The following is a 15,876-nucleotide window of genomic DNA, read 5'->3' on the forward strand; positions in this document are numbered from 1 at the left end:
ATAAGCCAGCACCCAGGGTATAATGGCACTGTAGAAAGCTGCAAGGTCAGGCTGATGACAGAAGCACTGGATAAGTAGAGACCCCATCAGTAAAACAGGTTTGCCTGCTGGATCTGAGCCACATAACTATTAAAAAAAATCCCTATGTTTTAGAAAACTCATCTAGTTTAGTAAATAAAAGGACAGTGTTTGGTTTGTTGTATGAAAAACTGCAACTGTTTCCTACTTACCGCCACACAGATTGCATGATGAATTGTTTCTCTGCAAACTATTACATCAAAACAGACCTGAAAAGGGAATTTGACTAAAGGAGATTTTTTAAGAGAGCGGTAATATCGGATGAACCATAGATTTGTCCAAGGCCTGCTGGCATGATACACTGTTTTTCTCGTAATTTTGTGTACATCAAATATATCTCTATTCGTCTCACTCTTAAATAGAGCTCTATGTGTACCAGTAAAATAATTTAAGCTGAAATCATGCTGGATACACGAGAGTGATAAATGCAGCTCCTTTTCATTTACAAAGAAAAATAAAGACCTATCTTGCTGAAATACCATTAAAATAATAATTAGGCAGCTCTTGGAATTTCGGGAACAGGTCAAGCTGTTACGTTAATTCTTAACGCATCGAATTCACTTAGTGCTACTTGTAAAGGTGTGTTTGAAAAGTACAGAACCTTCTAAATACCATGTGCATTTGTTTATTATGTTTGGGAGAAGATTTAAAAAATCCGACAACACGTCACAAAGGTCATGCCTATAATTCCCTTTAATTTAACTGTGTGATGTTTTAAATTTATGCAAACATAATTATTGCTAAATTCCAATGTGCTGTACATGTGCTTCTGAAGCCAAAACAAACCAGATCTGGTCCTGCGAGTAACAACAGCATTAGGAAAATAAATCGGTAGTGATAGATGATGAATATTTATGATTGTTTCTCTCCTACTATTTTAATCATTTACAGATATTTTCAGTTCTCATCCAGCAGAAGTACAACCGAATGCCATGCCTCCCCTGGAGTCTTAAGGAGGATGCATAATAACGTGGCAACCAGCCTCCTTCCCTCTACTCGGGGGCTGGGTCGTACATCATACTTGCCGGCTTGCATTGGGATGCAGAGCCGCGCTGCTGGGCAGGGGCTCCAGGAGGCATGGTGCCTCAGGCAGGCACGGTGTCTCCTGAAGCTCTGAGGCAGCCTATGGAGTGGTGCCTCGGCTGCTCCAGCCTTTGAGGCTGCGGTGTGGTGCTCCTGCCTACCCCCAGCCCGATCTGCTGTGCAGGGCAGAGGGGACAGCGCAGTGACCCACTGCCCTCTGGGTCCAGTCCCACCAAGGAGGGAATCTGTGGCAGAGGCTCACACAGCCTGAGCAGGGACTGCTATTCTGTTTGATCCTTCTGTGATGGTGCAAACGGGAGAGGTACCTCCCATTAGTCCCCCTCTTCTCCGAGGCTGTTGATTTGGGTCAGGATTGTAGGTGGCTGCCACTCACTTTAACGGCTCGTGTCTCCTTCCCCTCCATTCACTTCCATCTTGCCCGCACATGACAGTATTTTTTTCTGCCCCGCCAAGCATCACAGTCTATATCTTCCCATTTATCACACAAACATCTCTGCACCTTTTTTACTATACAACTCCTTCCAATCAGCAAAAAGCCCAGAAGCAATGATGTATTTAAAGTACCCTGCCAGAGTATTTTCACTGCCTGATGGCTAAGGAGAAGAGGCAGTGGGAGAGCTGGGGGACAGAGGAGTAGGAAAAGACTAAATCTCCTTTGTACCACACCCAGATCACAATGGGATCCTGAGTACACATAGGGGGCTAGAAAGCAAATAGTGTATAAAACATAATGCCTGACATCAGAGGAAAGACTTAGAGCTCTGCCCTGTGTTTTCATCCTAAAGGAGCACTGTAAACATCTAGTCCTGTCTTACATGGGTCAGAAAACACGCTGACTTCATGTCCTTCTAAATGTTCTCTTAGTGCACTGAAAGCTGTACAAAGCAGCCAGCAGTGAATGGGATGGAAAGCTGTACGTATACAAGAGGCACAACTTCACACCAAATTCAAAACAGGGCTTTACGCAATGCAAGTGGCGAAGCGACCCCAGACAGAGGGTTGGGCTTTCAGGGTGAGAGGGATAAAGAAGTTAATAAAATACCAACTATCAAATAACTGAGCATTGCCAGTTTGCCTTGCTCAGAGGGGCAGACTCATTTCACCTTTTAAGCTGAACCAGACGATGGAACACAGTAAGTAACACCGTTAAAACTAAATGCATGAGAAAAAGGATCAGTATTTAGTGGCATTATGGGTTATGTGGTCCATCACAAAACTGTACAGATGACAGGTGAGTTGTAAAGAAGGAAGGGCCACATTCTGGCTTATCAGCTAATGCAAAGAAGGAGATGCTAGAAAGGACAGAGAACAAAAGCAGAAAGACAAGGGCTAGTTTGCTAGACAACTCCTTTTCTTGGTTGAAAATGTTATTGCTAGTGCAGCCCAGCTACTTAAATCTGCCTGGATTTTTGCTGCTACCGGTGGCTGTTCCTGTAGGTTGTAATGGATCTATATATCACACTGAAAAGCCGTGGCTTGTTCTTTCAGTCCTGCTCACCATACTTCCTTTTCCTGAAGCATGCATTCATGAAGATTTTCACCTGTTTTTGCAGTCATTGAATCTCAAGATAGATAATTTGAGGTAGATGATCTCATTCTAGCCTCAGTGCATCATGTAAAGATTCACAGGGTTGAACTGCAACGATTCAGACAGCAGCACACAGGTTTATCACAACTCAGAACTGATCCACTGCATCTCAGTGGTAACGGTAGCTTTTTTTTCATACAGAAAAGTTGATCATGAGGAACTGAAACAAGGGGGAATGTGTTAAGAAAAGTTCTTAATCTATGACTGTTTAGTAATTATTATTTTAATTTGGGGAGAGGAAGCCATTTTCATTCCTGTACCTTATTAGTTTCTGCAATAAAAGTGAGGTAATTGACTCCAACATATATCCAGTAGCTGCGGTTTCTCACCTGTGTCACAGCAGATATTTAACTCAAAAAAAAGTCTGTGGAAGAAGAATTTTAAGAATGATTTGTGGTCAGCTGTGACAGGGAATGTCAATGGTTATTGTATCCATGAAGCGTGTACTTGCAGGACAAGGAAAATTATATTTTTAAGAAGTACCCAGAGATACTTAGTATTTAAAAAAAGAAGAAAATATATTTAGCAGCTGGCACTGACATCTAAGGAACAGCGGTGGATTACTTCCTAAAATATAGAAAGATTTCAGGAAAAAATTCAGAATGGATCTGCTGGATCTGCTCTCATTTTATAGAGTACTTCTTAAAATTTATTAAAGCATAGATAGAAGAGTTGCATTAATAAGATCATAACATTATATTATTAATATTATTTGGTATATCTTTGCAGAAATCATTTGGTGCTTACCTTCCTTCTTCTTTTTTAGCAGCAGCTAAATAAGTTTTAAAATAAAGTCACTCATTGCCTTTTTGAGAATATTTCTGAATTAATTTAATAAGAATCTAAAGAAACAACTTCCTAGAGTTCTACTCAGTGTAGTACTTTACTTTGACTAAACCTTTCATGCTGCATGGATTTAGGAAGAGTAAAACAATCTCCATTTCTTGTTGTGCTGAGGAGTTAAGGGTCAGCAGATCTGAAATCCTGGGGTGGACAGCATCTTCAGTGCAGCCAGTGGCCAAGAGCAGGCTCTGTGTATTACTGTGCATCAGCTAACTGAATAAGCAAACCACATAGAATCATAGAATCATAGAACGGCATAGGCTGGAAGGGACCGTAGAGATCATCTAATCCAACCTCCCTGTCATGGACAGGAACGCCTCTCAACTAGATCAGGCTAGTGAAGGCTCCATCCAACCTGGCCTTGAACACCTCCAGGGAGGGAGGATCCACAACCTCTCTGGGCAATCTATTCCAAAGTCTCACCACCCTCGTACTGAAGAATTTCTTCCTAAGATCTAATCTAAATCTTTTCTCCTTCAACTTAAACCCATTTCCCCTTGTCCTATCAGTGGACACTCTTGTAAGAAGTCCCTCCCCAGCCTTTCTGTAGGTTCCCCTCAGGTATTGGAAGGCAGCTATTAGGTCCCCCCGAAGTCTTCTCTTTTTAAGGCTGAACAATCCCAGCTCCTGCAACCTGTCCTCGTAGCGGAGGTGCTCCAGCCCCTGGATCATCTTTGTGGCCCTCCTCTGAACACGCTCCAACAAATCTGTGTCTCTCTTATGGTGGGGAGACACCAGAACCGGACACGGTATTCAAGGTGGGGTCTCACAAGAGCAGAGTAAAGGAGGAGAATCATCTCTCTTGACCTGCTGACCATGCTTCTCTTGATACATCCCAGGATGTGGTTGGCCTTCTGGGCCGCATGAGCGCACTGCCGGCTCATGTTGAGCTTCTCATCTATAAACACCCCCAAATCCTTCTCTTCAGGGCTACTCTCAACCCACTCTGTGCCCAGTTTGTATTTGTGCCTAGGATTGGCCCAACCCGGGTGAAGGACCTTGCATTTTGACTTGTTGAAGCTCATGCAGTTTGCACTGGCCCAATTCTCAAGCCTATCAAGGTCCCTCTGGATGGCATCTCTTCCTTCAAGTGAGTCCACGGCACCATGCAACTTGGTGTCATCAGCAAACTTACTGAGGGTGCACTCAATGCCATCATCCATGTCACTGACAAAGATGTTGAACAGCACTGGACCCAGAACAGACCCCTGAGGGACACCGTTTGACACTGGTCTCCATGTAGACATAGAACCATTGACCACAACTCTTTGAGTGCGACCATCATCCAGCCAGTTCTTTATCCACCGAGTGGTCCACCTGTCAAATCTGTGTCTCTCCTCTCTCCATTTTAGAGACAAGGATGTCATGTGTGACAGTGTCAAACGCCTTGCACAAGTCCAGGAAAATGACATCTGCTGCTTTACCCACATCAGCCAGCGCTGTAGCTTTGTTGTAGAAGGCCACTAAATTAGTCAGGCATGACTTGCCCCTAGTGAAGCCATGTTGGCTGTCATCAACCACTTGATTATTTTCTATGTGCCTTAGTACAGCTACCAGAAGAATCTGTTCCATGATTTTACCTGGCACAGAGGTGAGGCTGAAAAAGAACGTACAGTCACCTAGAAAGTGAAGACATAGGTTGAGGGTTCCCAGAGTGCTATTCAATCATCTCGTTGAAAATGCTTCAGGAAATAAAGCCTGTTTTTGTCTCAAATTCATACACCAGTACACCTTATCTGCTGAAATGCTAATTTGGGGCTGAGAAAGACGATTCACTTGTGAGCTACATGCTTCTCTGCAAAACGGCACAGGAGAATGGCATCACCATGCAACAAGTGCAACAAAACGGTGCAGCTATCACAAATGCTGTCAAATACATTAAAATAATAAAAATACAGAGATCATTTCTTCCTTCTGCCAGTTAGTTACAAAATTTTCAATTAGGATAGAATTTTAAAGCATAATTTTCTAATTGACAGTCTCTTTTGAAGAACTTAGGTCCCTTTTGCATACATTCAATGTGATATGGCATGTTAAAGAAATTTGGCTCCTCCCAAAGAAAATCTGATAAAAAAATCAATGATACACTAAAAACTTCACTAAAAGGGTCTGCAAAACAACTAACCTTCCATTTAAGATGATTAATCTTCCATTTAAGATGATTAATTTGAATAACTGTGGAAATGAATGAGTGCAAAAGAAAACACAGAAGAGGATTTTGCTATCATCTCAAATACTTCATCTAGCTACTAATTTAAAAGTACACAGATTTTGAAATGATAGATAAGAACAATAACAGAATAAATTATATTGTACAATGATTTTAACATAATGGATAGCTTAAATATGAAAAATATTAATATCTTAGATATAATTCATATATATGTCCATATAGTGTAATTACCAATATATATTTAAACCTCTAAAATGTAAAGTGCAGGGAGTATTTTGACTACATCTTTAATATTTTTTTTCATTGCATCATAGTAAATATTTCCAGTGCTTTTCCATTCTTTCTTTTTTTTTTTCTTTGGAAGAAGTCTGTCTCTCACAGAACAAAGGAAATGATAGATGTGAGCTTCTATGATTGCTGAGAAGGCAGAAACAGTAATGACACTCAGAAAATTCTCTTCAGTTCAGAAATCATATCTACTACATTAGCAACATTCAAGTTTCCAGAGTGCTATGTGCAAAATTCTGGCTTTCCCTAGGATCTTGGTTTGTTGTTCAAGTAAATTAAATAAAACACATCAAATGAGCACTTTTCCACCTAAAATACATGCCATGCAGGATAATTGAATTTCTATCTTTTGTTTTAATTGCTTTAAATTGTTATTTTTGAGGCAGAACAGACATATAGAGTATCAGATAAGAATTGTATGTCTTTGTTACTAATGCAGTATGTAAGAGGCAATACATAGTAGCACCTGAATGCCTAAAAAATACAGGATTTGAAGGTTAATTGACTCACTGACACCTGAGATTGGATTTGTCCCAAAGTTTTCATAAGTACAGAGACTTTTGTATAGATACATATGTGAGTCTGTATGCCTATGACCTAATTCTGACTTTCCTCCACCTTCAGCTCAGAGGAAAGCCACTCTAAGTGAGTTGTGACAAAAATACAACAAGGAAGAGTTGGCAGCAAATAGCAGAGCTTCTTGAAAAGTGAGATGCTTTCTTAAATTTTTTGCTTAAGCTATGTGCAGATATTTCTGGTTCCAGACAAAATTTGAAATGGGAATAAGTTCCCCCTACATTTCCAAAGACTAAAGAGTCCATGGTTTTATATACCAGAATCCACAAAAAAATATTAACCTGTTTGTCCACTGAAATTCAAAATTCGCCAAAGATGGGGAAAATATTTTGATCATTCCTTGCTAGAAAGGTGGGATTTAAATTTACAAGATTGAGACTGTGATCAACATGGTCATTGAATACTAACCAGCCTACAATGGGCAGTAGGAACTAAGCGTCCCAGGATCTTACTTCCCCAGTTTCATTGCTCCTGCCAGTACCCATTTTTCTGTTCAGTCTCACCTTTTTCTTAAATAACTTTGCTGGTTGTATCCATCTGCAATGAGTAGAAACAGTAGGTCCAAAAGAGACTTACTAAACATAACCACATATATTCTATAATTGCTTAAATGATGTCCAGAGCTTGACTTAAAGAATTAACTTATTTTTCTGTTAGCTTTGGGTTAGAGTTATGTTTTTTTCTAATATTTACTAATGTGTTAACTGTAGGATTTTTTTGTGCTTCTATTTAAATCAATACAAAGGCCACAATGACTTCAGTAAAAAAATTTTTGAATTTTGAAAATTTTTTCATCCTGCAATTGATATTCATTTCTTGTTCCAATTCTCCACATAATTTAATCTCGACCTGAAAATAAAAGTGCTATAAACTCTTTTTCCCACTCCCACACTTTTAGTTAGATGGTAGAACACATTTTCTACATATCATGGCTGTATTTTTCCATGTAGTTCGAAAGTGCTTTCATTTCAAATTTCCTATCAGACCCATAAAAGTAAAAAAAAATACAAAATCTTATATTTAACCTTCTAAAGGTAAATAAAAAGATTAAAAATTGGAGTTTTGTAGATGCAATTTCTCTAGCAGGACTGATTCAACCCTGTTGTTTGTTGACATTAAACCGTACTTCAATAGAAAAAAACCCACTTATACTAAGTGTTACATGTGAACTATTTAGATTGGTTCAGGACTTTTGCACACCAGGTTATAATTGGTTACCAACAGCTTGCTCAACTATGCTCATGAAAGCTAAAATCTTGACAATATTCGTTGGCCTAACTGAAGGCAAGCATATCACCACTAGTTACAAATGGTTGCATTGAGATAGCTATCTACTATGACTCACACTTTAATTAACGTTGCAGAGAAGCCTTATTTTTTGCGACATGTCAACATATTCCCCAGAATTTTCTTTCAAATTTTAATCGTTGGTTTAATTTTCATGTTCATTTGAATTAAAGGGAAAACATTTGGTTTTCATAGCAGCGTATGCAAATGTTTTGAATCACTGTGATTTGACCTTCTGAAGTTTACAAGCTGTGCTGGCAAAGCCTGGCTTTCTTTCAGCTACAAGAACTGATATATTGCGTTGTCTGTGGTTGCTTGTTCCTGGCTTTGAAGCCAATGGGGTTTTTTTTGAGCCTTTGTCCAAACTGTCGTAAAGCTATTTTGGGGGTATGTCAGCTTTGTCATCTGACAAGCTCAACTACTCCTTGCATTGAAGTTGTTAATATCTTTTAAAACGTCTTTCCTTGCTATTTGATGTGTTTCCACACTCCTGGTACAGCTTAATACATGTGCTGACGACTACTCTAAATTAATTTCCAAATATGTAACACTTGCTGCATATTTAGATTGCTTATTATTAGTTAGCTTTGGATACGTACCTATGGTGGCTTACTATTTACAGAGACAAGTAAAAATATCTACTGGTAACCTCATGACTAGGCATTTCACAGCTAGAGCTGAAAGGTCTAGCTGGTATAAAAGCATTCTTCAGGGTAAAGTTGATGAATTGTAGTAATCCTGACTGGTGTCAGGACAAAGGAGTCTCTCTAATTGAGCATGGCTGGAGAATCAGTAAGGGGTAGTATTAGTTAACTGGCCTAAAATGAAACTTTCAATAGGCCATCCCTCCCCCTCACACAGAAAATGAATTGGAGCATTAAAGCCACCCCCCTACATCATCTCTTATCAAAGACTTCCATCTCTTGCTCATGTACAATATAGCCTGCTCCAAAGGCTCTGGTGACAACACTGCTGTTTCCTCCATTGCGTTGTGCTGTGCAAAATTAACTGCTCTTGTAAATGGGAGCAACTTAGAGAGCAATGCAACTTTACCTCTTTGAACCGCTGGAGAATCATATGAATAATACTCATCGGATGCTGAAGAGAATGAGAGAGATATCTGCATTATTTTTATGAATACCAACTGGTTGACTACCAGTTTGGTTGACTACCGGCTTGATATGAGCCAGCAGTGTGCCCAGGTGGCCAAAAAGGCCAATGGGATACTGGCATGTATCAAGAATAGTGTGACCAGCAGGAATAGGGAAGTGATCCTGCCCCTGTACTCGGCACTGGTGAGGCCGCACCTGGAATATTGTGTCCAGTTTTGGGCCCCTCGCTTTAAGAGAGATATTGAGCTCCTGGAGCGAGTCCAAAGAAGGGCAACTAAACTGGTCAAGGGGCTGGAAAATAAAACTTATGAGGAGCGGCTGAGGGAGTTGGGGCTGTTTAGCCTGGAGAAGAGGAGGCTGAGGGGAGACCTGATTACGGCCTATAAATACTTGAGAAAAGATGGTGGGGAGGTAGGGGAAGGGCTCTTTACATTAGTGATGGGAGATAGAACAAGAGGAAATGGGCATAAGCTTAGTCAGGGGAGATTCAGGTTGGATGTTAGGAAGTATTTCTTCTCTGAAAGGGTTGTCAGCCACTGGAATAAGCTGCCCAGGGAAGTGGTTGAGTCCCCATCCCTGGATGTGTTTAAGAATAGGGTGGATGAGCTACTTGAGGATATGGTTTAATGGGGATTAGGGATGGTTGGACTCGATGATCTCTAAGGTCTTTTCCAACCTAGAAATCTATGAAATCTATGAAATCTATGAAACTGTGGCTCTGGAGTTTATTTCATTGATCTGCCTGGCTGGGTAGTTCCAAGAAAACTTCTAGGGAATATTTAAAGGAGACAAACAATAGTGACGAAAATAAATTATTAGACAGATTATGAAGAAACCTTGTGGAAACAGTAGAGAACCTGGAAACTCTACTTGTATTTCCCACACTTAGCTATTAAGAGAAACCAGACAAGATTAAACAAGTTTTGTCTTCCCAGCCCAAATCTGAAATCCAAGTGGGCCATAATCTATTAAAGTATCTAAAACATGGTAAAGGTATCAGCAGCTGAAGAAAGCTGCCAGAAAAAGACTTGTATTTGGTTCCACAAGAGCTGATGATAACCCTCAAATATGAATTAAATGCATCGACTGAGTGGAACTTATCGATGGAACACAAATCTAAAAAAATAAATATGTTTAAACAGCAAGGATGTACAGCTCTTGCAGCTTCACCCAATTCCTATACTTGCTATGCAGCTCTGAGAAAATAAATAATGCTTTGTTTTGAAGAACCATTATGGATCACTTAAGGCTATCTAGGAAAGTAACTTGAACTCCAAAAAGGTATTTTAGTGTGTCTTATTTCCACATGTAAAAGGTCTGGTTCTCTTCAGGAATATTGTGATAACATTTTGAAAGAAAAGTTCTGGCATTCCGTGCTGTAGTGTGGTTACAAAAAAATGGCCATGGCTTAAGTCCTGAGCAGGTGCATCTCCTAATTAGAATCATAGAATCATAGAACGGTTAGGGTTGGAAGGGACCTCAAAGATCATCTAGTTCCAACCTCCCTGCCATGGGCAGGGAAACCCTCCACTACACCAGGTTGCCCAAAGCCTCATCCAACCTGGCCTTGAACACTTCCAGGGATTACTTGGTGTTTGCTTGAAAACCGATTTCATACAATGATTGTTCCAGAGCTGTACTAAATCATTTCATTCTGCCTGTGTCTATCTTTGTCTCCTGACAGTCTTTTCCTTTGACATAACTATTAAAAGATGGAACTAAAAATATAAAAGTTGTCTTGTTGAAAATCTTAGTGGACAGGCATATAAAACTTCATATTGTGAACAAGGGGTCCTACTATATTAGCAAGTAAATTCATAGGAAGACAAGAACTTTGGTCCCTTTGACTTCCTGATAAGCTTTTTGGAGGCATAGCATACTTGCTAACATCCAACCAATGGAGATCTCTGAGAATATAACGTAAAAAATAACTTACAGTATATAAGAGAGAATAGAAGGGAAAGATGTCTTTTAAAGATTAGTTAAGGGTCTGCAGAACTATTTGCTTGAATTGTTTGGGAAGAATGATGGGATAAAAGAGTCATAGACCTTTTTAATGATTTCTCTGTTTATCAGTATAGACTTAACTGACTGGGCATAACATAGCATTGCACGTATCACCTAAGTGCAAAGTTGTCAATAAGCACTGAAAAGCTGGTCATCATATAGATGGGCTTAGTGCACCATTGCCAGTATCATGCAGATACATTTCCTTGTCCTCATAAGAAGCAAATAATCTTGGAATTGCAAGGCATGTCCATAAATACATATTTTTAGTAAGCATTTGAACATAAACTTAGAGGGCAAGATTGTCTTCTAGTGAGAAAGTAATTGGGGCTGCTGTAGTGACATAGGAATATCAGGAACTGGCATCCAGTCAGTTTTTGAGTGGCAGAGTTCTAGTTGAAAGCAATGTAAAGAAATTTAACACTTAAATATTTATGTTCACAAGAATACTCGTGCTTCTTCTAAGTGAACTAGATACAAAGTTATAGTCTCTTCCTCCAATTCTCCCTCCTTCTCTACCCACAAATTTAAAATGGTTTGTACAGTGGGGTAGCTATGGCAAGAAAGACTGGAACCATTATACCATTTAACCTTGAAAAGTGGAGCCCATGTTCAAGTTCTTGCCTCAGATCAAGCTGTAGAAAGATAGAAGCCTGAAGCACACATAAGTGACCATGTAATATATGACTAACATGAATTACTCTTGATAAGTAGTAAACTGCTGCAGCCTTTTGCTTCAACTACAGCTGAAGGATTACTGCACTCGCCTTGTTATTTCCCTGCTAGTATAGCTAGATTAAACAAAGTATTATCTATGACATTTTAGCCAAGTTTACCATATTGTTTAATATACCAATACCACTATCCTGACTTCTTGTGAAATTTGTGTTTCCCTAAGTACTCTGAGAAACTGTGGTGTTCCTTCCCCACTACTGCTAGTGCCTAGAAGTGTCCTTATAAATCTTCACTTTCATATAGTATTTGTTTCAATTTAAAAAGCAACTAAAAATACCTCTTGTGCTGCTCCCCCTCCTAAATCTTCTGTTTCTGAAGAGATGTCTGTCACCGCTATCATATATTACATACCTGTACAAAGTCTTGACTCTACATGTGCTGAAACTTCATAACCCCAAGTCTTCCATAATGTACTTTCTTCTCCTCTCTCCCCTCATCCCTTATACAGTTCTTCAGACTTTAGCACATGCAGAAGGCTATCTGACCTCTTCCATGTATGGAGATATTGTAAGGAGATATATGATCCCTTCTTAACAATCATCAAACAATTCTACCAACACCTCATATTGTTACAGTGAAAATAACAATTTTGTTCTTGTTCTTAGACCCACCTTGGTGGGGCTTTTCTTTTGGTTTTGGGCTTTTGTGTGTGTGTGGTGTTTTATTTATTTTAAGCAATAGATCTACCCCTTCACAATCTTATTCCACAACTATAGTACTGGAGCTTGATGGAAGGGAACATGTTTCACCTTGAAGAGGAAGATCTTTAAATTCTGACAGTCTTCCGTCCTCACACATCATAGTGCATCAAAGATGATAGCAGTTTGGAATTCTGCTCCACTTGCTGTTTCTTCTTCATTTGCTGTTTTTCCTTTGCTTTTATTTTCAGTAAAATGCAATCAACTTACAGATTCATCCAATCAAAAGTCTGAAAATGTTCACCTTTTTTTCTATTCAAAATTAAAATTAAACTTCTAGAACTTATCCTTCATTTAGGTGCATCCTTAATTTGGCCCTTACCTCTGCTACCCACTACTACTAACCTATTATCTGACACAAAGGCATCACAGAAAAGAGGAAATTAAGGCTTTTTCTGTCTTATTCTTTGTTGTTTGCCTGCTCTTTATTGGTAGCAAACCTTTCCCAAAATGAGCTTGTGTGTGACTAACTAACTTGGGTGAAGCTGAAGTCATCAGAAACTGCTTGACGAGGTCATAGAATCACAGAAAGGTTAAAGTAGGCAGACACCTCTGGAGGTCATTGGTACAACTCCTGTGCTCAAGCAGGGCCGCCTCAAGTTGCCCGGCACCATGTCCAGACCACTTTTGAATATCTCCAAAGATGAAGACTTGATTCCCCGCAACAACATCTGGGTATGACATGTGAATGAACCACATGCTTGTGGACTTGAGTTGAAGAGCAGGCCGGTGCTCTAGATAATGAAGTGAAGTACTGGCTGTGAAGGATTTTATGACAAAGGTTTGTACTAGAAATGAACAAGCGCTTGGTGTGTGACAGATGCTCCGACAGGTGTCTTAGAGAAGCACTGATAACAGCATGAAATGAAAGTTTAGGCTCCAAAAGAGCCTACTTAGTTTTTGGTAAGAAGTCTAATGCTGCAGCTTTTAGCTTATTCTAGGGTTTCAATCTACCACACTGACATTGGATGCCAGAAGAATCAAAATGACCGACTGAGATTTTGGACTCTTGTACACATCTCTGCAGCACAGTATGGTATGGTATATAATTAAATTTAATTACTATATGAAACAAGGCTTCTCAAAACAAAGTAGGCATTTCTGGTTCTTCTATCCAAAAAGCATACAGTGGAACTGAAAAAACGACAGAGAAGAGCAATGAAAATGATGAGAATAAATATTATAAAAAAAAAAAAAAGAGTTTAGGGAGCAACTGATAAGAGTCTACAAAATCTTTAGTCGCCCGTGAGAATGCACATAGAGAATTATCGTTCCCTGTGCTTTCCCATACAAGAATTTAGGCTACCAGGTGAAAGAAGCAGCTGGCAAGTTCAAAACAAACAAAAGGAGACGCTTCTTTATTCAACATATAGCTAATCTGTGGAACTCATTGCTTTACACTGTGGATGTTTAAAAATGTCATATGTTCCAATTTATTGAGGAAAAAATAAAAAAAACCCACTCTCATTCTAGAAGTCTGAATTACAGACAGCTAGATGCCGGATGAACATGGGAAACAGTATTACACGCTTGCCTGATTCTTATCCTCTCCCCCTGACATCTGCTACAGGACATTGTCAGAGACAGAATATGAGACTAGCTAGACCTTTGGTTTGAACCATTATGGCTGTTCTTATTTTCTTATGATTTTAAACTGCATGTTATTCCAGAAATTCCCAGGCTGCAATAATAACTCCAGCTCTGGTCTAAGTGATTACACAGGTGGTACTTCAGTAGACAGTAGTATGGGAACAATAGTATAACAGTGTCAAATTTGGGCTGAGAACAACTGCACTGGGATCATCAAACCCAGAAGTTTATAATATACCGCTAGGATTCAGTTGCCTGCTATGCATTTAATCTCTGCTTTGGATTATAAATTAAACTGGAATTTAAATAAAAGTCATGGCCAGAGGCCTTTAACCATGCTGATAGATGTCACAAGGCTTCTTTTGAGCCACAAAGCACGAAGTAGAAGGGTTACACCATTTTTGATTGAACACAGAATTATTTTTCAAACTCCTTTTCTAAAACCATTTAAGTTTCGTTTGTGGCTTGGCTTTTCCATAAACTCTTTGTTCATTAAAATTCTAGTTGCTTCTGTTGAAAACAGAGATGCTTTCAAGTGAAATATTTTAAGGAGGTTTAGAAAATGTTCTGGAATGAATTTTAAAAGTAATGGATAGTCTCTTGATTTATATCCTTGTATCATACATGCAAAAGTGAAAAATAATGCTTTTAATTGTAGAATTAATATATTTTTTAATCTTTTTTCGGATTATGGTCCTAATGTTACACTATCTATATGGCGTGCTGATCGGATATGATCTGATCTGGAAATTATTGTCAATGTTCAGCCCAGATTAATTATTTAGAAAAAGTACAAATTGATGTTTAGAAAAAGATAGATGAAATAGAACTCTTAAGTATAGCAATAAGAAACGTAGTATAGGATGATAATAGAAGTAAGTATAGTAATTGCCATTAGATGCAGAATAAAGACAGTGTGATCAAATTAATCAAGCCATGATTTAAATTTTCAAAATTTATTAGAAATGTTTAACTGTGTTAACAATTAATACACTGTACTATTATGACTTTAAATTTATTAGCACTTTTTGGAAAAACATATAACAAATGGTTATATTAATTAAAGGAAATCAAGCTACATTAATGCAGGTTTTTCTAATGGTGAAAGACACAACATTTATAAACACTTTTTTTCTTGGTACTTTTCTTCACTATTTTTCTTTAAATAGATTTTCTATTCTTTGACTAGTAAAATGTTTAAAACTGACAAAATAGTCATAGTCTACAACCTACATAGGAAAAGGCTTTGATTAGAGTAAAATTACACAAAAATGTGTCATTAAAAGGCATTGGACAGACATAAAACCTAACCTTTTGAGCTGAAGAATACTTAATATTCTCTTCATGATCATGCAAGGGGAAATTCTTTGCTATGGAATAGCTATTTTCCTGTTAAGCAGGCTATTTCATCAATGATTTATTCCTGAGATGTAATAGGTCGTTTAAAATGGTGGTTTAAAAGTTAGGCCTTTTTTGTTTAATTTTCTCACAGGCAGTTGGTAATTATCATGGTCCTGCAGTTTCTCTGGAATGCTGTGGAGGGTCAAATGCCAATGGAACCCTGCTTTATAGGGTAATTAAGACAGTAGACATGGTTATTAAATACATCGTGCTAAACTAAACTGGAATGCTGTGAAATAAAATCCAAAATCATAAATAAAACGTGGGTATTCTAACTAAAAGAAGAAAAGAAAAAAAAAAAGAGGCTTTCTACAGTCATATTTGCAGTAAACAGCTCTGGCTGAATTGTGTCTGAAATTCTGCCATTTAAGTAACTGCAGACTTGCTAGATGTTTCAGAAATATTGTAAAAACTGAAAATAAAAGCAAATATGTTCTAAGTGTGGGTTTTGTACCC

Source organism: Tauraco erythrolophus, chromosome 3 (assembly GCF_009769465.1).
Source record: "Tauraco erythrolophus isolate bTauEry1 chromosome 3, bTauEry1.pri, whole genome shotgun sequence".
Taxonomy (NCBI): Eukaryota; Metazoa; Chordata; class Aves; order Musophagiformes; family Musophagidae; genus Tauraco; species Tauraco erythrolophus.